This window comes from Lepidochelys kempii, chromosome 16, assembly GCF_965140265.1.
Source record: "Lepidochelys kempii isolate rLepKem1 chromosome 16, rLepKem1.hap2, whole genome shotgun sequence".
Classification (NCBI taxonomy): Eukaryota; Metazoa; Chordata; order Testudines; family Cheloniidae; genus Lepidochelys; species Lepidochelys kempii.
Genome location: NC_133271.1, coordinates 24,013,577 through 24,040,881, shown reverse-complemented (window position 1 = coordinate 24,040,881; position 27,305 = coordinate 24,013,577). Strand labels below are relative to the sequence as shown.

The 27,305-nt window shown below is 43.8% G+C and overlaps 1 protein-coding gene across 7 annotated transcripts in view; it reads left to right on the top strand.

Moving 5' to 3' along the window:
• The window catches only part of KCNT1 (potassium sodium-activated channel subfamily T member 1), a 178,180-nt gene that overhangs the window by 18,399 nt on the left and 132,476 nt on the right, over window positions 1-27,305 (top strand). The gene's annotated exons all lie outside the window — the stretch shown is intronic.

Below are 27,305 nucleotides of genomic sequence, written 5' to 3'. Positions count from 1 at the left end.
GGTGGTAATTATTGACTTGAAGTGTTAATTGAAAATGCCATTTCAAAAACATTTTAGTTGATATTTTCTACATACATACTGAATATGCCAGATTTCCCTTAGATTAGGAAAGCAGTTGTTATCTGTAGGAATATTAGTAAAATTTATTAAGCTAATGGATGAATAATAGAAGTACCATTTGCTCATATTATATATAAAATTCTTACAAACAAGATACCATTATTCTTTTCATGAATATTGTTCGCACTTTTTTTACTAGCAAGGGCCAGAAACTGAGAATAAGTGCAACACCGAGTCCAGTGGAGTGAGTGGAAGTTGCCCTTTGAGAGATACTGTGTATACATCATATACCATGCGGAAAAGGAAGAATATTGATTTTCAGTTAGGCTAGGGCTCAAATGTCCCTCTTTCCATGGTGTATTTTCTCAGTACGTCTAGCATTATTTTAGTTTTTATAATTTATGTTAAATTTGTTTTCCCCCCAATGAAAATCTAATGTCACATATAACTGAGATCTAGGTCTAGATGTAGAATATTGGAAGACAGAAGGCTAGCTCCTCAGCTGGGATAAACTGGCTAGTTCTGTTGAACTTATATCAGATGAGGATCTGGCCCCGCCCATAGATCTGATAGGTTGAAGGGCCAAAGGAAAATAATACAGTCATAGAAGTAAAGTGATAAAGATCAGATACGGACAAAGGACACTTATGGTGCTAGAAGTACTAAGGAGTCAGGTGGCAACCTTGTGCAGTAACATTGCTGTCATATGTAATTTTTAATGGTTATTGTATGTCTGATTTCAGTAAAAACTAATCTATGTTGCATGAACAACGCTGGGATTTTATTGTCCTTGGTTTTTATCTAACATACAAAGAATATTTTAATTGGAGAGTTTAATGTAGCAAAGTGTCCTGCAGCTATCACTGTGCGTACCGAAACTATTGGAATGAAAACTGACAGCAAAGAAATCTTTTAGACTGGTGCTGTACTCCCCAAGGTCAAATGCAGCATAGTAGTTAAATAATGCCAGACTTCCTTGATTGATTTAGGCATGTGATTACAGTCCATTGAGAGTATAATCAATGGTTCCAGCTGTGCACACTCCTGTTAAAGATGTGACTTTCTTCCTGGGGCTTGTCAGAGCTGATGCAGTCTGAATGACAGCAGTTTAACTTGCTTACAAAGAATAGTGGATGGTGGCACATTTCATCCTCGAGGCATGAAACATAGCCATGCAACCTACCCCATAAAATGAAGCTTAAATGGTTGCACATAAGGTCACTGCACAGATCTATAATGGCCAGGTGTGAAAGGCTTCTCTTGTGCCATAAAAGAATCCCGGGCGCAAGGCCATATCCACAAACAGTGTCAAGGACAAACCTGGGCATTTGCCCTTTCAACAGTGTGTGAAATCCTGGCGCCATTGAAGTCAATGGAAGTTTTGCCATTGACTTCAGTAGGGGTAGAATTTCATCCCGGGACTCTCGTAGAGTTATGCTACTGGTGGTATGCAAGGCAATTTGGTGGCAGTAGCTCTAACTTAGACTTTTCTCTTACTAACTGGAATAGTCCAAGGTGCAACGCCACTTCCTTCTCCCCATTTCACTCTAACTCGTAGGTCTATCCTGCCCCCAACTTGTTCTCAGGAAAAGGAATTTGTTGCAGCCCTGAAAAGGGTGGCACTTACTCCCCCACCCACTGCGCTGTTCGGATCTGCTGGCTGGTGTGTTGGGAGTGACAACCAAGACCCTGGTTCCTCCCTAACCACCTTGTTCAAGGGAGGTGAGGAGCCGTTATGCAGCACCTGAACTTCCACCCTACTCCCCCCTAGATTGAAGATGTGGGGAGCCCCACTACAGTCATGCAGGGGGTGTGTGTGCGCATGGGTCTGATTCTCCCTTACTCCTCTGTGCAGCCATGATGGGATGAGACACAATCTGGCCCTAAAGGAAATAACCAAATCCCCTCCCTCTGCAGAGGAGCATGCAGCCCTTGTACCTGGTTCCGGTGCATACATGTGTAGAGGGGTAGGAGGACAAATAATTTGAATCAGAGGCCTAGTGTTTCTAGGAAGCCCAGCTAATAATAATCAAAGGATTAATATTCCACTTGTCTAAAACTGATTCCAGCGCCACTTATCAGGAGAAAAGAGAACTTATTCCATGCTGAAGCTACTACAGCTTTCCATTTCCATGCTGCGGTTGCCTCTGATTCCAGGGGCACCAAGCTGGATCAATATCAAAGACATTGCTATTACTTTGCATAGCAAATGTGGTGTTGTACTAAGAATCTCTTCTGCTGCACTATATACAAGGACTTCTTATTAATTTAAATTTGATTAGTAGCAGTTACAGTAAATTATCGAACAGCTTTAGAATGCTGGACTGGGTGTAACTTTCTGATTTGCTTGGCAGAGATCTAGTAAACAATTATCAAACACTTTCACAGTAAATTAAAGCAACACACTTTGCATTTTATAACGTCAGTAGACACATAAGAGAATTAATCCTCATAGTATATCTGTGTGTTGGGTCATTATCTCTGCTTTAGAGACAGGGGAAACTGAGGCACAGAGAGGGTAGTGACCTACCTAAGGTTGCAAAGTGAGTCACTGGCAGGACTAGGATTAAACTCCAGAGTTCCTGGGTTTTGGTCTTGTGCATGATTTCTCCATGACCGTTTTGCCTCTCTTGTGCTATGCTTTTGTCTAGAATGCTGATTTGGAGGGGTTTTCCTTTGAAGGAGTTTCTCAGCTGGCCTTTCACTATCTTAACGCTATCTGAGGTACCCAGAACATACTACCTGTGTCATTTTACGGTGTAGTTGTGCTTCAAGTGCACCTTATCTGTCAAAGGAGCCTTGAAATGTGTTGAAGGCTGTTGTCATTATCATCATTAGGGCCAGATCATGCCATCAGTTTATATGGGAAACTCCTGCTGCCTGGAAAGCTATGGTAAAGTCTGTTATGAAAAGTAGCAGAGAGTTCACACAACTTGTAATAGAATGAAGAGAGCTTTCTTTGGTGTTTGCTGTTGTAGCAGGATAAAGAGGATTGCTCTGTTCAGGGACTGGAGATTATCAACAGTCTTCAAAACAGCAGCAAGTTCTACTTTTGCTTGGTAGTTTACTTCATGAGTTCTTAAAGGCACAGTACCAATAGCCTAATGGCTACTCTCACAGGGTGGCTGGCCTCTTAAAGAAAGATGGATATAGCTAACTCGCCTCCCCAGGCGGAGTAAATGACTCAAACAGGCTGCCACAGCAGGGAAAGACTCCAGGCAGAAGGGCTTGGCAGAGGCTTGATGAAGAGCAGGGAAGGATGAAGATTTGAACTTTGATTTGGACTTTAAGGACTTTGTTTCGAATGGCATAGGATAATTACAGAGGTTATTATTGGCCAAGAGAGAAAAGCCTGCGCAGTGTTTATTGAGGGGCCTGGAAGAGAGGGAAACTGAGGCAGGGGTGCTCAGTTAGGAAAGGCTATAGTAATCGGACAGATTCTCTGTAAATCATAAAACAGTAATCCAGGTTCTTTACTGAGAAAAAAATGAAGTTAGGGAGCACATTATTATCTCCTGAAATCAGGTACTTCTCCTATTATGTATGTCATTATTGCATATACATATTTGCTTCTTGGACAGGAGCTGTTAATTTGCAAGTATATTATGGATTTTAATGCAATAATACATTTCTTATCCTGTAACATTCTTTCTTCTCTTACAAAGTACCCAAACTAAACATTACACTATAATTTAGTGTAACATTAAGTGCTGTACTCAGTGTACTGAATGGGACGTGATACCCATAAAGTGATTCCTTTCTTTTCTTGGGAGCATTAGTTGTAATTTTATTGTTGCATTCAACACACGGCCTATTGTAACGTGGCTTATGTTCTAACTCAATCTCCTGAAGACTGAAAAGCACACTTTAACTCCAGAGGCGGGCAGCCATCTCACCTAATCAATTCCCTGCCATCACACAGGCCTCGGGCATTGCTGCACCTTGGTCTCGCCTGTTTCCTGCCTGTGGCACGCAACTGCTTAGTCTCCCAAGGACTGAAATGCTTTGGTCTAACTGCAGTCACTAGACTCAGTATAGGGGTATCTGGGTGCAATGTAATAGCCTGTGTTGTACAGAAGGTCAGACTAGGTGACTGAATGGTCTCTTCTGGCCTTGAAACAGCTTCCCCTTGTCCTGTCCCAGCAACGTGACTCCACAAACGCCTGGAAAAATGACAGGGCAATTCCATGCACCTGAGCCTGTGGTCCCTGCTTGGAGGCTCAGTCCTGATGCTATGAATGGTGGTGGCTTCAGTGGCAGAGACACCTTTCTGCTAAGCCTGGGACTGAAAACATCACTTCGTTTCCTATGAGCCATGTATATTGATCTGAGGGTGAGACTCTAACCTTTACCAGCTGATTTTGTCTAAATTAGTGCTGGTGATCCTCATGTAAAAGGCTCAGTAGCCATTTGCCAAGCTCCTATGCGATCCAGTCCCCCAGAATAAGATTTTATTTAAAAACAAAAACACTGGATGAATGCAGAATAACATTGTGAAAGACTCATTCAAAGTAGCATAGGATTAAAGCCTTGGAGCTGTCAAGGATGTACAGGAACACTCTGTTAGCAGTTCAGAATCTGAAAGATTGCTTTTCTGGTACTTGGATAATTTTGTATCTCAACCTTTTAAATTAGGCCAGCTGCCAGATCGGGTCAAGCCATGCTATGCAGAAGTTACCTTAGAGAGTTCTCCATCATTTGAGAGAATTATTCTCTACTCTAAATACCAACTCACACCATTAGTTGTGGAGTCCAGCAGAGGAGTGAAACAGTGCGGTAAACGTGGAGATAAATAAATCCTGGAGAATGTGAGACTAAGATGTCATAAAACCCCCTCCTCCATGCAAGAAATGGAGTGGTGCCCAGAAGGGGGGTTATCTGGGGCAGGGAAGGCTCACAGCATGTGTACTACTGGGCAAAGGTAACGAGAGTCCATCAGATCAGCTTTCCACAGTAGCTGCAATGCCCACCAAATCCTATGGAAATATCGTCCAGAGTTTTAGGGTGAAATCCTTCCTGAAGTCAGTGGCAGACCTCTTATGGACTTCAATGGAGCCAGAATAGCACCCTTAGCTGGTAAGTGAAGCTGGTTGAAATGTATTTTAAAAACATTTTGATGAGATCGAAACATTCTGGTTTTCCATGTCTGATATTTTGTTTTGAAATTTATTTTATATGATAAAAAATTAAAACAATTAAACAGTTGAAAGTGAAATGAAACATTTCAATTCACCCAAAGCAAATATTTTGTTAAAAAATTTCATTTAATGGGAAATTTCAAAATTAATCTTTTTTGCTCTAATTCCAAAATGAAAACAAATTTTAAAATTGCAAAATTTCGCACAAAATGGAAATTCTGCTTCCCACACAGCTCTCCTTTTCAGTCGCTTTCATTAAAGTGAGTGATCTTTGTTTTTCTTTTGATCTCCTTTTCTGGAAGCAGTTACTGGTCAAGCTGCTCACTGACAGACAGAATGGAAGTCTAGGAACTGGCATCTTGAGAGCACCTCCTGCTTATAAGAGTGGAGAGGTACTCCCTGTACAGACCAGAGAATTATCAGGATTAGGGTATTTTCTAAAGCAATTGCATCAGGCTTGATTTTGCATGTTGCCCAAAGCATTGACTTCAGCTTATGTATCGAAATATTAGGAGCTATGTTTTCCTACTGTGCAACAATATTTTACGTCCATCATCCTTGCCGTCAGAGAGTGTTTGTTATGTGTAACATTGCACACACATGTATGTACATGTGTGTTTCAGACAATTGTCTCACTCTTGTAGGTTAATCACCTCTTTTGATTGGGAGGAAGGGACACCTGGTCTCTCCCAGGCTCCCCATACGAAATGTTTTTCTCGTGTTTGTCCATCTGTTTTTGCAGCACCCCATAGGTGTGCCAAACTTGGATTGTACAGTGTCAAGCCCAGGGGGGCCACAATCCTGGTAGGTGCCTGTGACAGTGTGCAGGAAGGGAATAGGTGACCCTGCACGCTGATCACCCAGATGTTAATTAGTTCCCCAGAGAAAACTGGTGGGGTAATTAGACAATCAGGCTGGCTGGGATAAGGAGCTAATTAGCCCATCAGCCCAAGGCTGATAAAGAGGCAAGAAGGAAGTGCCCAAGAAGGGGAGGGCTAGTTACATGGAGGCCTCAGCGGCGGGAGACCTCTGTCCCCCACCAGTCCTGGGGACAGGGCTGTTTGTGCTGTAAATAGACTGCTGTGGAAATGGTGGAGGCAGCTGACGATTAAAGGGTTCGATGAAGACACAGCTGTTGGAGTCTGTGCCGTTCTGTGGGGAAGAAGGCGGGAGAGGAGCCATGCCCCGTTACTGTGCTTCTGCAATACTGTAGTGCAAGTAAGAATGGTCCCTGCCTCAAAGAGGTTAAAATCTACTCTAAGCCATGCCAAGCGAGGATAACCACCAGCAGGCAGGACATGTGTGGAAGAAGGATGAGGGCTACAGTAATAAGCTAAATTGGCCCCTTGGCAGTGGTATGTGCATCTCCTGGTGGTTCAGTGAAGTAGTGTAAATTGTGAGCATGCAGTGAGTTCAATGGATGACATCAGTGATCCACTCCCAGGGTGAAATGATAAAGCAGTGGAGGGAGAGCAGTCTTCAAAGGCAAAGGAGCAAAGACCTATTTGGAGTGGAGATGTCGAGTCAGAGAGGCCATTACCAGGGCTTAATTTGTAAAGAAAGAGGTGCTGGGGCTCAAGCAATTAGGTTCTGGCAGATGTGCACCTTCAGGGCTGCACTCCAGCTTCCAGCATTCCGCCTTCTCATTAACCACTCTAATTACAGTTTTGCCTCTTTGGTTTGTTATGTTGGTATGTGGGTTACAAAACAATGCCCCATTTGACAAATTCTTTCACTTCCTTTCTATATAGTAAGGAGACCATTTAAAAAAAATCTTGGCTGTTTTATGTACTGTGATAACATTAAAGGACTCCATGTTTCTAAAACTGAACTGGCACCTTATTAAGAGAACTATTTACACAGATGCTGGAACTGCAGCTAGCATTCCAACCATGTGAACACAGACTGACTTCCTGGTGCCTCCTCCAAATTCTTCCCTCCTTCAGCATGTGCTCATCCCTCAAGTTCTATGCAGGTTGCTACATTGGTTGGGGGAATGGGGAAGGGGAAAAGCTGCTATTGTCAATATTGGTATTTGGTAAAGTGTGTTCTCCTTCCAGCTGTCCTACAAACTGCTATTTCCCTAAAGATTTTCTAGCTTGAAATAATTTTTTAAAACCCAGCAAAGACAGTGTGGTCTAGTGGATAGGACACTGCGAGTTAGGACATCTGGGTTCTATTCATGGCTGCCAGTCTGTGTGACCATGGGCAAATCACTTCCCTCTCTTTTTTTCTGTCTTATTTACTTAGACTGCAAGCTGGTTTCGGGGGCAGGAACTGTTTCTTATGTGTCTGAGCAGTGGGCTGCATGATGGGCACTGATTGGCTGCAGCCTCTCTATTCTACTCTCATATAAATAATAAACTTCTGTTACGCCAAACTTTGCTGCTCATTCCTTTTCAGATTTTAAGGATGAGCACTTCTGAAATCCTGGGTTTACTTCCCTGTGACATTACTCCAGTCTGACACTATTAATTTAAATGAAGCTCCACAAAGGTGAAACTGGAAACTCCCTTGATATCACTGCAGTTGCACCAATATAAAATTGGAATAAAGCAGTGGTGAATCAGCTCCCTTTTCTTTCTATGGAGCTGTTACAGGCAGCTGTAGGGGTCCTGTTGCCAGCTGCAAATATGCTCATGAATGCCATTTATTTGTTAACTGGCCTTGTGCACGGTCCCCTTACTTCGACTGTTCTCCTAAACATGCCTCAGGTTCCTTCTATTTAAATGTCTCCTTTATCCTCTTGACTAGCTCCCAGAATATGCTCCATTGCTCTTACATTCTAGGAATAACTAAACAAAAGAGTAGTTGTTTGCTGCGGCTGGAAGCAAATGCTTTTCTCTGTAGTGATGTCAATGCTGTTAGCTGACTCAGAGTGTGGGCAGCTTAAAAATCCCCCATGCTCACATTTGTTTTGTGCATCCCTCCTCCCTGTATAAACATTTACTCACTTGCCCTCACACTGAGCACAGTTATTTGATTAAATTTTTAATCTTCAAAATTTGTCCCTGCTGTCACTGTTTTAGTAGCTAAGCTACAGCTTGACATTTTAGGTCTCCCGATATTATGTCCGGCCTCACCTGCGAGGCACCACTGCTCTGATCATATGGCACCTGTCGCATATATAATTGCTCTGTCTCTGTCCCTTAACAAGGTCAGTTTACTTAACCATATTTCATATCTACTGCTGCAGTTGTAATTTTTGTTAGAAATTATTTCTCTCTCTGTTCTTTCTTATCGTGGCAGAGCCCTCTTGAGATTGATGCGAACATGACATATCTGTCCAATTAAGCTCCCTGAATTTGTAGGAAGATTGCAATTTTTATTATAGCGTGCCTGACTCACTGCCATCTTGAAACCTCTTTCTGGTTTTGGTTGTAGCTTTACACAACTTCAGTTGGATGTGCATGCATTTAAATGTTAAGCAGTGGATAGCCCCTGAAATATTGGAGGTTCTTGGGAGATAACCTACTGAGATTACATCAGCTTCTCTTCTGGTAGAGCAGCTAACTTTCTCCTCTGTACGCCTCCAGGAATAATAACATTTAGCACTTTCTCTGATACCCCTACTCAACCTGAATAGTCCCTTCCTCAGCAAGTAGTCCCATTTATTTCACTGGGAATAATCACAGCTTACTCAGTGTGGGTTGGTGTGTCATGGTTTTGCCCATAATGCTTTTCATTCGTATATTTGAAAGCACTCCATGAAGAGAATATACATGATTGGTTATGGGGTGTTATCTTGGTCTCCGCTCCCACCTTATTGGGAGAAGCTGCTTTTCAAACAGGTTGTGACTGAGGTGGGCTTTGTTTTAACAACCTTTGTGAGACAGTAGTCTTGCTCCAGTTGCAGTTTAGCTTCTATTGTGCATCGGACATGCCTTGTAACCTCTCCAGTGAGCAATATTAATATGGCAACAAGTGCTTTATGTGGCAGATGCAAGGCCTTGGACGTGTGGAGACTTAAAAAAAAAGCACAATTATATTGGGATGGGCCAGACATCGTAGGCACCAGGATTAGTCATAAACTTTTGTATCTATAAATGTTTGAGCCTGGGATCATGTGCTAGCTCCGTGGGGGAGGGTTACCAAGCTTCTCTCAAGAAGTAAAATCAAAGGCCGTGGGAATTACTGCACATTTTGGGACCAGGAAAAAATTCAGAAGAAATACCACTACCTGAGGCAATTGCATAGACTGATGCAGACCAGGTTCAAGAGGCTTATGATATAAAGAGGCAGCCTGAACTGGCTGAGCATCCCTCATTTTTGATCCAAAAACTGACATGTGATTGTAACTAAGAGGGCAAAACCCTGCTGGATGGGTCTGAAGAAATGGAACCTGCCAGGGTCTCCATGTGGAAGTGGGGTGATGCGTGGTAAGCTAGCATGCAACTAGGCTGACTACTGGTTTGCGAGATGTTTTCCCTGTGGTGCTTGTGTCCTAGAATAAATGTACCATGCTCTGTGAAAGCTGACTGGTCACTGGTAACCCTGTCGTTGTCCCTGAGAGAGAACTGCAGGTGCTAGATGACACTGGCAAAAAAAATCCTTTTGCTGATATAGCTTATTTCATTCGGGGAACTGGTAAAAGCCATCCCGGCAAAAGCGCTCGGTCACTGGTCTTAGGTATGTTACACTAGAAGGATTTGCTGGCATAACTATGCCAGTACAGCAACAGTGGCAAACTGTTTCAAGTGTAGACAAGGTCTTGGAGTGGCACCTTGCTCCTGGTCTCAGAAGTTACTGAAAATCCCTGGAGTTCAATTTTCACAAATTGTCTCATGTTCCCCATAGCTGCTGATTTTGTTCATACACTGTGTGTTTTCATGAATCTAGATGAGGGGTGGCCAACCTGAGCCATAGAAGGAGTCAGAATTTAACAATGTACATTGCCAAAGAGCCACAGTAATACTTAAGCAGCCCCCCATCAGCTCACCCCCCTGCTCCCAGCACCTCCCGCCCATCGGCCGCCCCGCCGATCAGCGCCTCCCCCTCCCTCCCCGCACCTCCTGATTAGCTGTTTCGTGGCGTGCAGGAGGCTCTGGGGAGGAAGGGGAGGAGCAAGGGCATGGCAGGCTCAGGAGAGGGGGTGGGAAGGGGTGGAGTGGGGGCAGGGCCCGTGGCAGAGCCAGGGTTGAGCATTGAGCACCCCCCGGCACATTGGTTGATCCAGCCTCGGAGTTGGTGCCTAGACAAGGAGCCGCGTATTAACCTCTGAAGATCCGCATGTGGCTCCGGAGCCCCAGGTTGGCCACCCCTGGTCTAGATTGTGCCCAGTCATGAGACCGTCCACATCCCATGCTTGTTAGTACAGCCTCAAGCACAGTGGGACCCATATCCTTTGCTAGGGCCCCTCGGTGCTATTGTAATTCAGATAATTCATAATAGATGGGATGACTCTGAGGGTCTTGCAGCCATGAGGTGACTTTAGCTTTTCAGCATTTAATTTGCACTGTTCAGTAATCAGCATCAAATTGAGGGTTGTGTTGAGAAATGGCATATAACAGCGTCCTATGCAATAATATTGCATCTCATAAGATGTGATACAAAGCCAGTCCAGCTCTGTGTGGCTGTTTTTAAATAGCAATTAAAAAAAAAAAAAGGGGGATACAGGCCCTCTCCTTCCAAATATTTGCAGGGAGCTGGGTTGTGTTTAGAGCTCTGCTGAGTTTTGATAAGCGAATCCCTTTTGGGTGATTAGTCCAGTGCATCCAGGTGGTGGAATCTGGGACACATCCAAACCAGTGAGCATTGCACAGCTCTGGTGGTTACACACCTGACTGGGAGAGAATGAAAAGCTTGTGCATTTCATTCTTCCCTGTACATATGGTAGCTGGGATCTGGCCAGGTGTGTGTGGCTTGCAAATGCTTTTCATTGTTGCATTTCAACCTCTCTTGCAAAGACAGGTAAATGTAATTCCTTTGTTTCCTTTGTTTTGGGGAAACTGAGGCACAGAATGGTTAAATGACTTGCTCAAAGCTGCATGGAAAGATGACAGAACAGATAATAGAGCACAGGTCTCCTGTTTCCTTGTCCGGGGTCCTGGCCCATATTACTCCATGCTGCCTCCCTATCATACTCTTCATAAAGTGAAATGCAATGCATGTTGCCAGAACTCTGGGCATCCTCCAGGATGGGGCTACATATGAATTAGAATATCTGCAGAATGAACTACACTAAGTCCTTCTCTATTGGTGCAATGACCGGTGTAGTATAAGAATTGAGAGAGATTTCTGAAGTACGTATGTATGTTTCCCACACCTGCCATTTCACCTATCACTCTACTGAAGTTCACTGTTATGTACATAAATTACTTCATCTCTGTTATGGTCTAATTAGCAGGTTGGGGGTTATCCCTTGTCGGGAAAATATTTCCAGTCTCTGCCCAGGCCAGGTTTAATTTGTTGTTGTTGCCATCTCAAAAAGTCTGTATGCAAATATTAACATGAGCTGAGAAGTTCCCCATGGGGAGAGAGATTATAACTACCCCATCATTGAAAGTGTTGTGTGATTAATATATGATAAAATGAGGGGCTATTAGACCTCATAATCCTCTTTCGGAGCTGATGCTAACATTTCTGCCTTTACGTCTTTCCCCAAAATGCTTTTAAAGCTCAATCTAGTCATTTTGTTTGGGTTGTTTTCACTCCACGTGTGGCATCTTAGAATTGCCCAACGTCTGTTGAGAGGTTGGCTGTCTAGGGCTAGTGTGCCAAAACTGAGACAAGCGAGTTTTGGTCTCAAACAGGAGATATCTCTCTTTATTTGTAAATGTGTTTTGGTGCGGGGGACAATGCTTTCTGACTGGGAGCATTGTAGTGCTGCAAAAAGGATTCACATGCCCAAAGGGTTCCATTCACAGATGTATCCAGAGCAGGGTCTGCTGGTCCTGAAGCCCTTTGCATGTTGTTTCCCAATAACATGAGTTGAGCAAAGTTGGGGGAGAGAACAAAACTCAGTGATCAACGCAATTTTTTTTTAAAGCAAAAGCTTGCCCTTTAACACAGAGGGAGACTCCCCTTGACAGCTCTTATGAAGGAGTTCCAGATGGCGGGACTGTGATGCAAGGAAGGCTAGTCACCAATCGGTTTAAATTTGGCTTGTGGAATTAAAGTGAAAAACAGAGCGTGAGCCAAATGGTGCTCCCAAAAGTAACGTACGGTGCTGGATCTGAGTAAGATGGATTACGTATGTCTGTACTTTGATGCATATTTTAAAATGGACGCAAGGAAAGAAGGCATTTGGGTGGAGCGTGTCCGGGGCCCATGTGTTTCTTCCCATTCCCCTGCTTCAAAACAGCTCTCTGCTGGCAGTCAGAAATGCTCCTGACCTTTTCCCCACTATGGATGGCATCTCATGTCAATGACATCAGGCGTGAAGGAGTGAGAGGAGGTAGCGCATGGGAAGGACCTCCTGCAGAAGACATGACTGTGATGCATGTCATACAAGCTGCCCAAGTCAGAACTGTCTTTGTCCAAATGGCATTCAGTTTTGTGGAAAGGCAAAAAGCCATGCTAACAGATGGGCAAGGCGTGCCAACTGACCAAATGGGGGCAGCAGACATTGTTTTGCTGATAGCAGCACCCCACCTTGGGAACATTGAAATGGCCTGAGGTGGTTGAATTGAGAACGAAGATTTTTGTGGCCCTGTGAGTTGGTGAATTGGCATTAGTGAATCAGGGAGAGAGCTCTGCTGAGAGTTAAGGCCTGGGGAGACTTCTCAATGGACTTCCCAGATGTGGCCAGGGCAGAACTTGCGGGGGAAAGAAAGAGTCCAGTAAAACGGCTGGATCGGTTAACGAAATGAGTTCCAAGGCAGCCTTCTCATTGACAGATTGCTGAGCCTTTCTGCTGCAGGAAACCCCAGGGTTGCATGAGCTCGGAAAATGGTTGTCCAATCTGTTTGTAATGTGCAGCTTCTCTCCTACGGCTCTATGAAAGATAAAATTCTTCCCAGTGCCTGCCAGTGTGGGGGTGGGGAATTTGGCCTGCTGAATTGAACTGAAATCGGCACCCCCAGGGATAAATTTGCTCTGTGTGTGCATGCTACATAAATCTAGAGGGATTTGACTTCATTAACATAAACAAAACAATCAATAGAAATCTTTGGGGGGAGAGGAGTCCATTTGTCTTGGGGACGAATTGTAGTGATTGTGGAAAAAGCAAGATCAGAACATGTTCAGTTGTTTCCCAAACCCTCTTAACTTTGTGGGTGCAAAACCTTTTGTGCCAGATACATTTTCACAGTGTGTAAACCTGGGTTTCTTTTTAAGAGATGGCAGTGCTTCGAGACATGCACACTGGATGTGGCCACATTTTAATGCATGAACGTTGGTGTGTCAAAGCGAGGGCGTAACCCAGTATTGGTGATAGCTGGGGTTTTTTTTTTAAACAGCTTGTCAAGAAACCAGAGCAAACTTTAACATCTTTTACAGCTTTCTTTCATGTTGCTCGCTTTTCCCACAGCCAGATGTTAGGCGAATAATGGAACACAAATAAATAAATGGTTGACGTGACAAGAGAACTGTGGCCTTGATCCTGTAAACAAAGCAGCACACACAGATCCTTGTGCCCATAGGATGCCTCATTGTTTTCAATGGTACTAACCCCACTTAACTTCTATGGAAATAGATTTAATATGTGTAATGAGTCTATGTGTAACTATTTCCCTAAATTAAGTATCCTCACATCTTCTTGTCAACTGTCTAAATGGGCCATCTTGATTATCACTACAAAAGTTTTTTTTCTCCTGCTGATAATCGCTCATCTTAACTAATTAGCCTCTCACAGTTTGTATGGCAACTTTCAATTTATCTGTGTGTGTGTATGTGTGTGTATATATATATATATCTTCTTACTATATGTTCCTTTCTATGCATCTGATGAAGTGAGCTGTAGCCCATGAAAGCTTATGCTCTAATAAATTGGTTAGTCTCTAAGGTGCCACAAGTACTCCTTTTCCTTTTGCGGATACAGACTAACACGGCTGCTACTCTTATACATATTATAAGTAAGGTCCATTGTAATTACATATTGATGATAATGATTTATGTGGCTACAGTAATATTACAAAAAACCCAAACTCTGTTTTTGCCCTTTAATTCCTCTGGCCCCGAGCCTGCAGTGAGCTGACTATGCAGGGTCCCTTTGTTCCAAGTTCATTGCCGGATTGGGCCTTGCTTGAGATTTTTTTAGAGGCATCCAGCAAGTTACAGACATTAAATGCCTTTTTGTTTTACAACCTGTAGCAGAAAATTGGGCCATATTATGCTATTGATCTTAATGCTGAATTTCTCCACTGATGTAAAAAGGTGAGTTGTGCTTAAAAATCAATCACAACTCATTGTACGGCTCTGTCCTTGAAATAACCCTAAATGATCAGCCCCAAAACGTGCTAATAAAACTATTGCAAACTGGAATGTTTATGGGTCACTTCTGTGGAATGCTGTGGGTTTTTCTTTGCAAGGATTTGCTGCTTTCTGTATCTTATATACTGTCATTTAAAAAAGAATTACTATAGAAATGGGGAATGGATAGTAAAGAGCAACTAGAATGGCACAGGGACTCTTGACCTAGTGAGCTGGGGAGGGCGGGTGGTGGTTGGAAAGGAAGCTGAAGATTCTGTGTCCCAATACACGTGTCTAACTCCCATTACTAGAGTTGATTACATTTTTTTAATATAAGGACATAAGAACGGCCCTACTGGGTCAGACCAAAGGTCCATCCAGCCCAGTGTCCTGTCTTCTGACAGTGGCCAGTGCCAGGTGCCCCCGGAGGGAATGAACAGAACAGGCAACCATCAAGTGATCCATCTCCTGTCTTTGAAAATTGGCCTGTTTGCAGAAAAGCAACTTTTCAAGAAAAGTTATCAAGATAAGTTTTCCATTTCTTGTGACTCCCTCCGAAACTTCTACAAGCACTGTAATCAAAATCATACCTGAAAATCTGGTTCTTAGTTTAATTTAAAAGACCCCCAGAAACCTTATTTTTGATTTAAAATATGATAAATTTTTTGTTGAAAATCACTGTAGAAGATTTAATTAAACAATGGAAAATGTGTCCTCTGCAAAATGGAAACCACTTTGATATTTTGAAACTCTTCATGAAATTATTTTTTCCCACCAGCTCTGCCCTTTAGCTTTAATGGGCTATTTATTAGTTTCAAACAAACTGCCTGTGTCAATTGCATACTTGTTACAGCTGATATTAATCACCCCTAAAGATCTGATTAGCCTTCATTCATATCCTCCTAAGCAGTCACTTAGCTGGCATCCTGGAATATGCAAAGTGTCATAAGAGTTAATGAGAGAGGCCGTGTGAGAAGTCTTAATGCCGCAGCCCAATATGCTAGATATTTACAGCTCTTGCTGTTTGTTACATGAGCTGAGACAAGCTGGGATGTGTGCCTGGGGGACGGGAGAGAGCAGAAATCCTTCTCCCCAAGCCAATGCTAGCTCTGTAATGCATGAGTACCATCTGCTGGCTGCCCTAGGAGCAGAATAACAAGGCTGGTGAGGTAATATCTTTTATTGGCCCCACTTCTGGTGGTGGTGGAGACAAGCTTTTGAGTTTCACAGAGCTCTTCTTCAGGATCTCCCACACCTTGTCTCTGTCATATCCAGTTACCAACATGGCCACAACAACACTGCAAAAAACTTAGTTGATAGAGGTGCCAGCACATTACGGAAGGATGGGTTAGACCAGGTTTGTAGCACATGTCCCACAAGATCCATTTGATGAGCTAGTAAGGTTAGTGCTGTTACGAGTTCATCGGTCTCGAAGGGTATCTGTCATTCAAAGCTGCTGTCACTGCTAACATATATGGGTGATGTGCACAACACCACTTTCCCCTCAGCTGCCACTAGATGGCCTTGCTGTTGTGCTATTCTTCTGAAAGGAAGTGGGAAGCACAGATGGCGCTTTGGGGGTCTATAAATGCACACGGTCGCTGCGTTGTATCCATGGTACCATAGGTTGTTACAGCAGAGCTGTAGGTGCCATACCCTGAAACCTCTGGTGGAGTCACTCTGCAAGGCTGGAGGATTTTCCCCTTCTATTACAGCAGTCCCCTAGGAGCTGTGTTACTAGATATTGGGTGTACCTTTGGAGAGCATTGTAAAACCTCCTTTTGTTTTCTGATTTATTTATTTTTGTATTTAAAGATTCAGGTTTAATTAGATCAGTAGACATTGAGGCCTAGTGGTTGGAAGAAGAAGCTGGGAGATCAACTCCTGTTTTCTCTTCACTTTTGAGCTATCGGCTTGCTGTGTAGGCTTCATTCTTTATTCTCTCTGTGTCTCAGGTCACCCCCTGTAAACACTGGCGATAAGTCCAAGGTACCTGCCAGGAAGGGGAGATGCGGGGCTTAATTCGTGTTTACAAAATCCTGGACGAGCCTTGGGTGAAAAGCTTTACAGAACTGCAAAGTCAGTTATAATGTTTTATTACCTCCTAATGATTAGCAGGATGTGTGACTGTTGGACCTTTGAAATTCCAGGTAGATTTTCTAAGGATAACAAGGACTAATTGCACCAGTGTGGGGCACACCAAGACTGCCTCTAGGCTTTTCATGTGCTAGGTATTGTCCTATCTGAACAAAAGCCAGGTCCTGCCCCTTTATGGTCATTTGATGTTCTTTGGCACTTTCCAATAAAATACGAATGTCAACCCTGTGGTCCTGGCCAAGTTCTAACTTGGATAAGTCTGTTCTGCCTCCCTACATTTCTTCTGCATTTGTTCCATTGGATATGGTATTCTCCCCTGCTTATCATAAAGTGTGTTCTAGCAGTGCTGCAAGTGGTGTGCTGTTAAACCGCATCTATGTTCCACCCCAGACGTGGTTGCAGTTAAGTTGCGAGTGAAGTAAAGCTTCTTCTGTAGATCCCTCACAGAGGTATTGTAAATATTAATTAGTTAATGTTTTCAAAGTGCATTCAGACCCTTGGCGGAAAGGTGCTATAGAAGTGCTTAGTATAAAGAACTTATATTGCACGGATGGCTGTGAATTGCTCCCTAATAGTAGTTAGGGCCAGTTAACTGATTGGCTGCTGCTCAGTCCAGTTGCCTTTGGGAAGGAGTGCCATTGTGATCTGTTGGGATGTACAGAGTCATGGAAATATGAGGGAGTGGGAGAACTTGCCACTCAGATTGCAGGTGATAATTATGAAGAAGTTTTTGCTGTGCACCAATGTGGGCAAATTATAGTATGTACTTGTTCAGGCTCTTGAGAGCTGCCTCAGGCTTGCAAATCAGAATAATACATGGTGCACTTGGGAATGTGTGTAGAGTGTCTTATAGAATCTGTATCAGAGGGGTGGCTCTGTTAGTCTGGATCTGTAAAAGCAGCAAAGAGTCCTGTGGCACCTTATAAACTAACAAGGTAATGTTAGTTCATAAGAGGGAATGTGTGCTCCTGCGTCCCATCAATGAGCTGTTCGCAGGGCTGCACAGCTTGCAGAGCGTGCATGGAGGGCGGAGAGAGAAATGGACTGAGCATCATTTCAGTTTCAATGGCGTTTTGGCTCCGCAGGGCGTTCAGAGAGTCAGCGTTCTGCTCACAGATGTGGTTGCTAATGGTCTGTGTGTCCCATGAAGAGAGGATCTGTGCGGATGGTGAGCTGAAATGCACTTTTATTTTTCATACTGCAAAGTCCCAAATATTCAAGGTTGATATTAGACTCAAATTAAGAAGGGTTCACAAAGCTCACAGGAGCTGCTGTGGTGTTTCCAGAAAGATCCCCTCCGACCATGTGATGGTGCACAGAAAATATAGGATTCTACTTCAGTGTAAAGTGGTCACAGCTGTTTGGCCCATAAAATCAACAACTGCAGGGCCCTGTGTGAGTTGCCAAAAGCATCACCCAAAACTCCTATTGTATTGACTGACAAATATGACACATGAAAAGTCCAGGGGTCTGCTCCAGACCTGTGGTGTAAATGGATGTTGCTCCATTGGAAGCCAATGCAGCTTTGCCCAGTTTACAGCATCTGAGGATCTACATGCAGGTTTTAAAGGTCACATTTATATTTTATTGGAATGGTTTTAAAAAACACAAAGAGTTTAGCGGAATAATTCTCTAGTTTTTAAGGCTATCCCATTAAATGTCGATAATACCCTATAGATTTAATCCCTATTCAGTTCGATAGAATTCCTCCAGAAGGGTGTTTTTCCTCCAGGTCAGTGTTTAAAACAAAAAGATATGAGAATAATCTGAAAGTGAACAAGGCGCAAAGGCTGACCTTCCCAAAGCTGCTTTGTCCCTTTGCCTTTGTCTACACACAGGCAAATATTGCAAACGTTTCCCACCATCGCTTGCAGTGTCAGAAAGACACCCATGGCCGCAGAGCGCTCAGCAGGGTGAGGCAGCCTGGGCTTGCCCCGGGGAGCGCGGGCCCCAGTTGTACTACCAGCATTTCTACCCATGGTGGCTCACTGCCTGGGCTGGGCCACTAGAGTGGTCCCGTGGGTAGGCAGGGCACTGGCCTGGAAGTGATGAGATCTTAGTTCTATCCCCAGCTCTGCCACTGGGATACCTGGGGAAGTCCCTTTCATCCCTGTGACTTTTCCCCTTTCAAACCTGTCTCTGTCTTATCTGTTAGGAGTGCAAGCTCCTCCGGGAAGAGACTGCCTCTGATCCAAATGTAGACACCCTACTGTTACTCACACCTTCTTGTGAAATGTTTGAAAGGGGCCATCCTGATTATCAGTACAAAAGTTTTTTCTCTTCTGCTGAAAATAGCCCACCTTAATTGATTTGTCTCATTAGAGTTGGTAAGGCAACCCCCATCTTTTCATGCGCTCTGTGTGTGTGTGTGTGTATCTCTCTCTCTCTCTCTCTTCCTTCTGTATTTTCCACTCCATGCATCTGATGAAGTGGGTTTTAGCCAACGAAAGCTTATGCCCAAATAAATTTGTTAGTCTCTAAGGTGCCATAAGTACTCCTCATTCTTTTAGTCTGTGAAAGAAGCTTATTGGAAGATCTCTGAGGGTGAGATTTACCTGTATTCAGTTTCTTAAATGTATTAGGCTTAGACTTGTGTGTTTTGTTTTATTTTACTTGGTAACTGACTTTGTTATTACTTGAAACCACTTAAATCCTACTTTTTATACTTAATAAAATCACTTTTATTTATTAATTAACCCAGAGTAAGTGATTAATACCTGGAGGAGCAAACAGCTGTGCATATCTCTCTATCAGTGTTACAGAGGGCAGACAATTTATGAGTTTACCTGTATAAGCTTTCTACAGCGTAAAACGGATTTATTTGGGGTTTGGATCCCACTGGGAGCTGGGTGTCTGGATGCTGGAGACAGGAGTACCTGCCAAGTGGTTTTCAGTTAAAGTCTGCAGCTTTGGGGGCATGGGTCAGACCCTGGGTCTGTGTTGCAGCAGGCTAGCATGTCTGTCTCAATAAGGCAGGGTTCTGGAGTCCCACGCTGGCAGGGAAAATGAGCTCAGAGGTAGTTTCAGTACTCCCAAGGGGGTCTCTGTCACAGGGGTGTATTCTCAACCAGCACAGAGGATTTGCTCAAAGGAAGGAATCCACCTCTGTGCAGAGAGCCAGCGGATGGCTGCCACCTATGTCCCACTGAAGCCCTGTTTGGAGGGCTACATTGTGTCTTGGTTTTGGGCATTTTGTACTACAGATTTGTGACTTTTCTCCAACTCCCACATCAGCTGGGTGGGACTTTCTGCACATTCTGCTATGAGGAGCCCCTGTGAATGGTCCTGCATTCTGCTCCTGGTGCTGCCACTGATGGGAGAGCAAGTTGTTCAGGGATCTTCAGTGGGAGGAAATTTTCATAGCTCCATTAACTTCAACTCCCAGGCGAAACTTTGACTTCCGTGGAGCTATGGCAATTTACACCACTTGAGGATCTGCCCCTGCACCTCTCTGTCTCAGGTTTCTCTCGCTCTCAATTACAGATGGTACTTGCCTCACTGGCAGGAGTGAGAAGTGATGTGGAGAAGACCGATTGCTTATTTATTATTCATGTTTACAAAGTGCTTTGAAAATTTAAAATCGATAGTCGTGCTAAGTCTCATGACTATTGTCCTGTGTCCTAAGGGAGAAAGATGAAAAAGCATCTTTGTATTTGTTTAGCTGGCTGAGCGCTATCCACCCTGTGGCTTACACACTGGAGCCAGATCTTAAACTGGTGTAAATTGGAGGAGCTCTATGGAGCTCAGGGGAACTTTGGCAATTTACCTACCTTGAAGATCCAGCCCTGGATCTTTTTGGTTTGTTTTTATATTGACAATTCTTTCTATGAAACACAGTTAATCCTTATAAATGTGCTTTTTTTTTTTTATCCTGCCCTTCACCGGAGATCAAGCTATCTCCCCTGTTAATCACCGTTCTGCTCTTCAGTTTCATGGCGCCATTTAGGCCAGAGGTACTGAGAACCTGTTTACAAAGCTGCATGCAAAGATTCACCTATCTATCTTGATGGAGTCCCCATCTCCACATAATTAAATCCTTCTCATTTGTTAATGAGACTTCTATTTGCTCTCCTGTAACTGTGCTGAACTGGCAATGTTTGACTGCTTTGCATTAGTTGTGTGATAACACAGAGAATATATTTTTTATTTCCCTTGCAGATGTATACTGAGGCTTTACCCAGAGGCTCTTTGTTTTCCTCTGTGCAGCAAGATGTCTGTTCTGACAGTCGCCTGGATATCATTCCTTTTATTTATTTTTTCCCTCCTGCAACTTTAATCTGTCAGCGGCTTTGTTAAGAAAAATTTGGAAGATCTTTGCTGACTCACTGCAAAGCCCTGAGATCTGAGTGTTTTCTGTGGCATTATGTCAAATGCATTATTAAAGTAGGAAGCTATTGGCTGGGTCACCATGAGTTTGTAGTGGATATTTATCTAGCGCATAAGCTGGGTCTTGTCTATTTTTTTCCCCCAAAATGACTTTTTTTAAACAAGTCCAAGCCCTGTATACTTATTTCACAGCTTTTATGTGCATTGTTGTTGAGCCAGACTCCAGAAGGCACAAATGCATTTGTAATGGGTGTGATGACGGTTGTGTGTTCATAATTTATTCAATACCCAGGGCACTCGTGTCTCCATTATATAATGACTTCTCTCTAACTTTCCTGCTAGATGGGGAGCTGTTTTAGAAAGTGGAGCATATACCACACCCGCGATAGCTAAATTCAGTCATCTGTTAGCTTCTGCAGCACCAGTGCCTTTAATGAGGTCCAGTCCTGCTCTCAGTTATGCATGGGAAGGGAGGCGAGGCCCTCTTCTAAGGAATACATTTGGGGAGCCTCTCAGAGCACCCCGTGACGAGGATTGTCTTTGGTACATTCATAAAACCACATGAGCTGTGAGCTTGCAGAGCTCAACCTGGCCCCTCCAATGACTGTTCAGGGAGCCAGGGAAGATGGGTTTGGGGGTCTTGGCATGTTTTCGAACAGGACCGATCTTGACATCACGGAAAGCACTAACTGGCTCTCTTTTGCATAGGTGGCCTCAGCAGAAATGCCTGATTAGATCTGGAGACTGAATTGTCATTTTGCCGAAAGATTTGATCCCCCTGGGTGTATACTGAGGCACATTGGTTGCCCTGGTGGAAACTGAGTGGTGGACAATGTTCTAGTTTTTACCATCATGTTGTCTGTCCCTTTGGGACTCTTTGATTGCCAGCGTAGATTCACTCTTCAGCCTATCCCTCGCTGCTCCCTCTGTTCTGCTAACTTCACCTCTTCTGTCCCATGACAGAGCCTTAGCACCGACAGAGTGAGAATCTTCTCCTTTGCAACTCCTGTGCCCAGAACAGCCTCTCTATGTCACTTCGCCTCATAGACTCTCCATTTCCTTTCAAATCCTGGCTCAGAACATCTTTGCTTCCTTGCAGAAACTGCCTACGCATGCGCCGTCTCTGCTATTTTACTACTTTAGCTCCATGATGATATTTATTGGATGTTGTACAATGTGCTAGGATATTGTTGACATGAATGAAGTTGTAAAAAACGCAGTTGTATTACTGGATTGCTAGGAAAACCCTATGTTTTGTAAATGGGATGTTCTTTCCCCCGCCAAGCAAAAGTCCTGAAACAGCATAAGATACCTGTGTGGAGAACTCTGACTAAGTAGCAAGATGCACCTGAAATCAGAAGCTCTGCTTCTGGCAGACACACCCTCCCCTCCTGCTTATCTGCACACTCTGTATACGTTTTCTCACTTTACGTAATTACCCCTACTCATCAACCCAATTCTTCAGAGGCCTGCTTTAATTTCCTGCTCCCTTTGCTATCACTAAATAAACCCTGCAACCTCTTCCAGGTTTTCTAAAATGTCAGGTCTTTCCCAAACCTTCCAGTGCTCCAGTTTTTAAGGGGAGGGAGGGGAAGAAAGAGAGACAATTTGCGAGAAATTGACATTGACCCTTTCTCTGCTGATACCTCCTTGCTGTGTTGCCCATTAACATTCTACTGATATCAATTCCCACTGGCGCTGCTGCTGCGATCAATGAAATGTTCTGGGGGCACAAGCAGAGAAAGGGTGAATGTCAGTTTCTCACAGGTTTTTTTTCCGCTCTCCTCCCCATGGTTGGAAACTGGAGTGCTGGACGTTCCGGGGAAGATCTGACATTGTAGAACACTGAACATGAATCTGTGGATTAGGAGCCCGGATTCTCTCTCAGTGAGTAAAATAGCAGCATAGCCATCACAAACTGCAGTCTCAGGAGAGCGGAAGAGAACTGATCTGGATCCAGAGGCAATCTTTGCACAGAATCCAGGCTGCAATGGCTCATATATTTTTCATTAGCACTAACTTGCGATATGCGTAATGCCAATACAAGATCAAATGGCTGTTGCAGTGAATGGGATTTTTTTCCCAAATGCTTTTGAATAAATGTAGCTTGAAAAGCATTAGGGAAAATGACTCAGTCTTCCTGACCTCTTTGGGGTTCTCTCCAGGTTTCTCTGATCCAGTATTTTGTTCTTGGTTGAAGTGTTTTGTTTCTGGCCAAATGCATGTGACGCTTGGGGGAACTTGCACATACTCCTGTCTATGCAGGTTGACAGTGGTGGGCTAATGAAGGCTGGGGAGGTCTTTATACAGCACCTAACACAGTGGGGCCCTGGCCCATGACGGGGACTCCTCAGCATTAGTGCAGTGCTAATTGCAGTGATCTCAAGGTGTCACCCTTGGAGGTCAGTCTGTGGAACTCCCTGGCACCTGAGGGGAAGACGGATGTTAGTGGTTATTTGGCCAACACATCATATATCATGGTGAAATGTAGCCTCTTTTTATGCAGCATTCTGGTGTTAATACTTCAGCCCTTGGAAACAGCAATGGGCGCCTGCCCCTCTATCGCCTCAAAGCACTTCACATACATCATTGAATTATTGCTTCCAGCACCCCCATGAGGTAGATAAGAATGGTGCCTGGGCTGGGGGAAACTGAGGCCCGGAGAGGGGAAGTGACTTGCTGAAGGCCATCCACTGAGTTAGCAGCAGAGCTGGAAACAGAGTTTGGGAGTTCCTGATTCCCAGACTCAAGCCTAGTTTGCTAGACCTCTCTGCCTGGAGGGAGCTCCAGTGAGGCTCATGAGATAAGTCTTATGTTAGCCCGACCCAGCCCTTTTTTCTCTGTTTGTATAACTCCCCCCACCTCCCATTGTTGGTACTGCTTTGATTCACTCTCCCTGATGCTCAGCACCTTGTGGGAAAGCTCTTACCACACGTGGTTCTGTGGAACTAGTTGGGGGTGACCCTGACAGCTCCTGCTGCCCTAGCTCATAAGTGGAAGAGCCAGAATGGGCAACAGATGCTATAAACTTTTTCAAAAGGGCCGAGTCACTAATTCTTCTGCCATTTCTTGTAATAACTTTCAATTGTGGTTTGCTCATTCAGTATTGATGCTGTCTTCTCAGATGACTCTTTTGTGGTATTCCTGCAGGAAATGTAAACCTTTATTCACTGATACATCATTTTAAAACTGTAACTGAAAATCCACTGATCAGATGTACTCAACTAAATGTAATGGAACACTATAGCACTTGAAAGCAGGATTCAGAAAGTAGCACCCCATTACAACTGGCAAGAACCAGGTGCTTTCTCTTTAAAGTTGCTCTCTGAGGGCTTTGCAATTGTGCTGTCAGGATAAGCTGCAGGAAAGTACATAGGGCAAGTGAACGAATGCCATTTAGCCAATTAAGTTGCCACTTGCATATAGGTCTGTCTTGAACGCCTTTATACTTGTGTGGTGCTATTCATCCAAAGATCTCAAAGGGCCTCAGAATAGTGGGAGATTACTATTATCATCAAGTTACCAATTCTGTTCTATTTAGCGTCTTATACCACTCTCATCACCACAGTATCTGATTGTGTTTCAGAAGGGCGTTAAGTGACATGACTAGCTTCTCCCCCACAGATGGTTTACAGCTGTATCCCTACAGGAGGGTAATCACTATAGAGTGCAAATCACTAGAGGTGATTGTTCTTCCAAAGGGCGCCTAGATATAGGCCCTGGCATTTAACTGTGCAGTAAACAGAACCATTGTAGGCTGCTAAATGGAAACCCAAGTCTCCAATATGGTTCATATTTTTAGCAACAACCATTCAGGTTAATCGCTGTCTCCTAAGGTTCTGTACTTTCCCCTGAAATGTTTTTAATGACATTTGAATAATAATACTTTGCACTTCATACAGAATTTCCCACCCATAGATCTTAAAGGGCTCCGCAGAGGTGGATAAAAACAATTATCTCCCATGTTCGCTGATGAGGAAACAGTGGGATATTATTTGAGAGCATAATTACAACCGGTAAAATCAGTCAGCCCTTAGTGTGGGGGGTGATAATTTTTAGATGGCAAATGTGAGGGAAAAGGCCCATACTCAGAGGGCAAATCACAATGGGAAGAGACCCCTCTGGTTTACAGTGAATTTCTACTGGCCTGTTGTGCAAAAGAAATTTACTGAGCCTTGGCAGCTTGCTGGGAGAACTGAACACGTGGGGACAAATGCAGCAGAGAGCATAATATGCATGCTCGTGAGCCCGGCATGATGATCGGCAGAGCACTGCGGGGAAGCTGCACTTTCAGCCATTAAAGTGTATATATATTCTTTAATTTAAAGAGAGAAGAGCCCTTTAAAAATGCAACTGTTCGGGAATTCTTAGCTGGCTAACGATGTGACTTAACTGCCTTGGGCGTATTGTCTGTGCCTCCCTTTCTGCGTCTGCTCATTGCACAATGTGTTAAGAACCAGAACACACCTCTGGTGTAATTGCTTTTTCTATTTCCTTGAGCCACAGGCTAACACCCACCAGATGCCAGTCACCCTTGTACCTTAGTTTACCCCCCACAAGCCCAGTACAGTTACCCTTGTCTTTCCTTTCCTTCACTCTTGTGGTCTAGTAGTATTATATGCATTACTATCCCAGCATGTCGAAGAGGGGACTGGCTCTTCGTTCATCTTTGTACAGAGCGCAGCATGGGAGGGACCCATTTCTGACTGGGACTCTGGATGCTACTGTGATACAAATTTGGGATTCAGGTAAGCGGCCAAGACATGGATTCAGCTCAAGACTGCCTGCCAGGGACACAGGAAGGGTCTGACCCAAAGGCCATTGACGTCAATGAAAGTGTTTCTGTAGACTTCAGTGGTGTTTGGACCTAGCTGTAGTAACACAGCATCGTAAAAGGCCATGGCAATGCCTCGTGAATACAAGCTATAAAGCGTAGCTTATATTTAAATGCAGTTCACATGCAGTACTTCAAATAACAAACCAAAACAATGCCCTAAACTTGCCTGGAGCTGGGAGGAAACTGGGTCAAAGCCATAGCCAGTGATTTTAGTTTATTGTTCATTTATGATTAACTAGCCTGCTACGTCCTATATAATCACTGAGTGCTAAATAGAGTTAAATTGTAGGATTATAGAAGAATAAGATTGATCAGTAGTGCCGAGGCCAACTATGTATCTAAGTAAGAATGGCTGAAATGCAAGGCCTACAGGCTCAGGCTTGTAAGATTTTAACTTAGCCGTACTAGTCCTTACTTATGTCAAGCATTTCTTAAGCTAAGTGACCAAAGAATGACCTTATGCCACAAGATTATGGGTTTTAGAATTGTGACCCTATGCCACAAGATTAGCGTTTCTATATGCTTGGGTGATCATAACTTTAACTGTAACTTTAATAAAACTTGTAAAACAGAGTAGACCTTGTAAATGTGAACATGATTTTGGTAATTAATTGATCTTTAAATATTCATGGTAAATAGGCCTAATGGCCTGTAATGGGATGTTAGATGGGGTGGGATCTGAGTTACCCAGGAAAGAATTTTCTGTAGTATCTGGCTGGTGAATCTTGCTCATATGCTCAGGGTTTAGCTGATCCCCATATTTGGGTTCGGGAAGGAATTTTCCCCCAGGGCAGATTGGAAGAGGCCCTGGAGGTTTTTCGCCTTCCTCTGTAGCATGGGGCATGGGTCACTTGCTGGAGGATTCTCTGCTCCTTGAAGTCTTTAAACCACAATTTGAGGACTTCAATAGCTCAGACAGAGGTGAGGTTTTTCGCAGGAGTGGGTGGGTGACATTCTGTGGCCTGCATTGTGCAGGAGGTCAGACTAGATGATCATAATGGTCCCTTCTGACCTTAGTATCTATGAATCTGTGTCTGTGTGGTCACTATCCTTGGGCTTTGTGTTCCTAGAGACTCTAAATCTGAAGCAAGTAGCAGAGGTGACTTTCACTCTGAGCTTGAAACTAGCCACCAGAGCCGAACCCACGGTGGTGTCATAAATTCACTTTAAATAAAATAAAAAGCTATAAAGTTTTGTCATTTGCCTTACTTATCCTGGAGGATTTTTGTGTCTGTGTGAAACCCATGGCAGTAGCAGGATTCTGTTTGTCCTGTTGAGAATCATTGGTTAGCTATTCTGTCTGGGGATTTTAGCTTCTTATCTCACTCCTTCTGCTCAATTCCCCAAACTTTGTTGTATGTCATACTCAAATACATGTTTGTTTGCTACCAGTTTGGGGAGATTTGCATAGCTCACACGGCAGCTGAAAGGTCCTTGTGAAAACTCCCTGTACTGCTCCCTGTACTGTGGGTGTCAGGCTGTTTGCTGAGTGACCT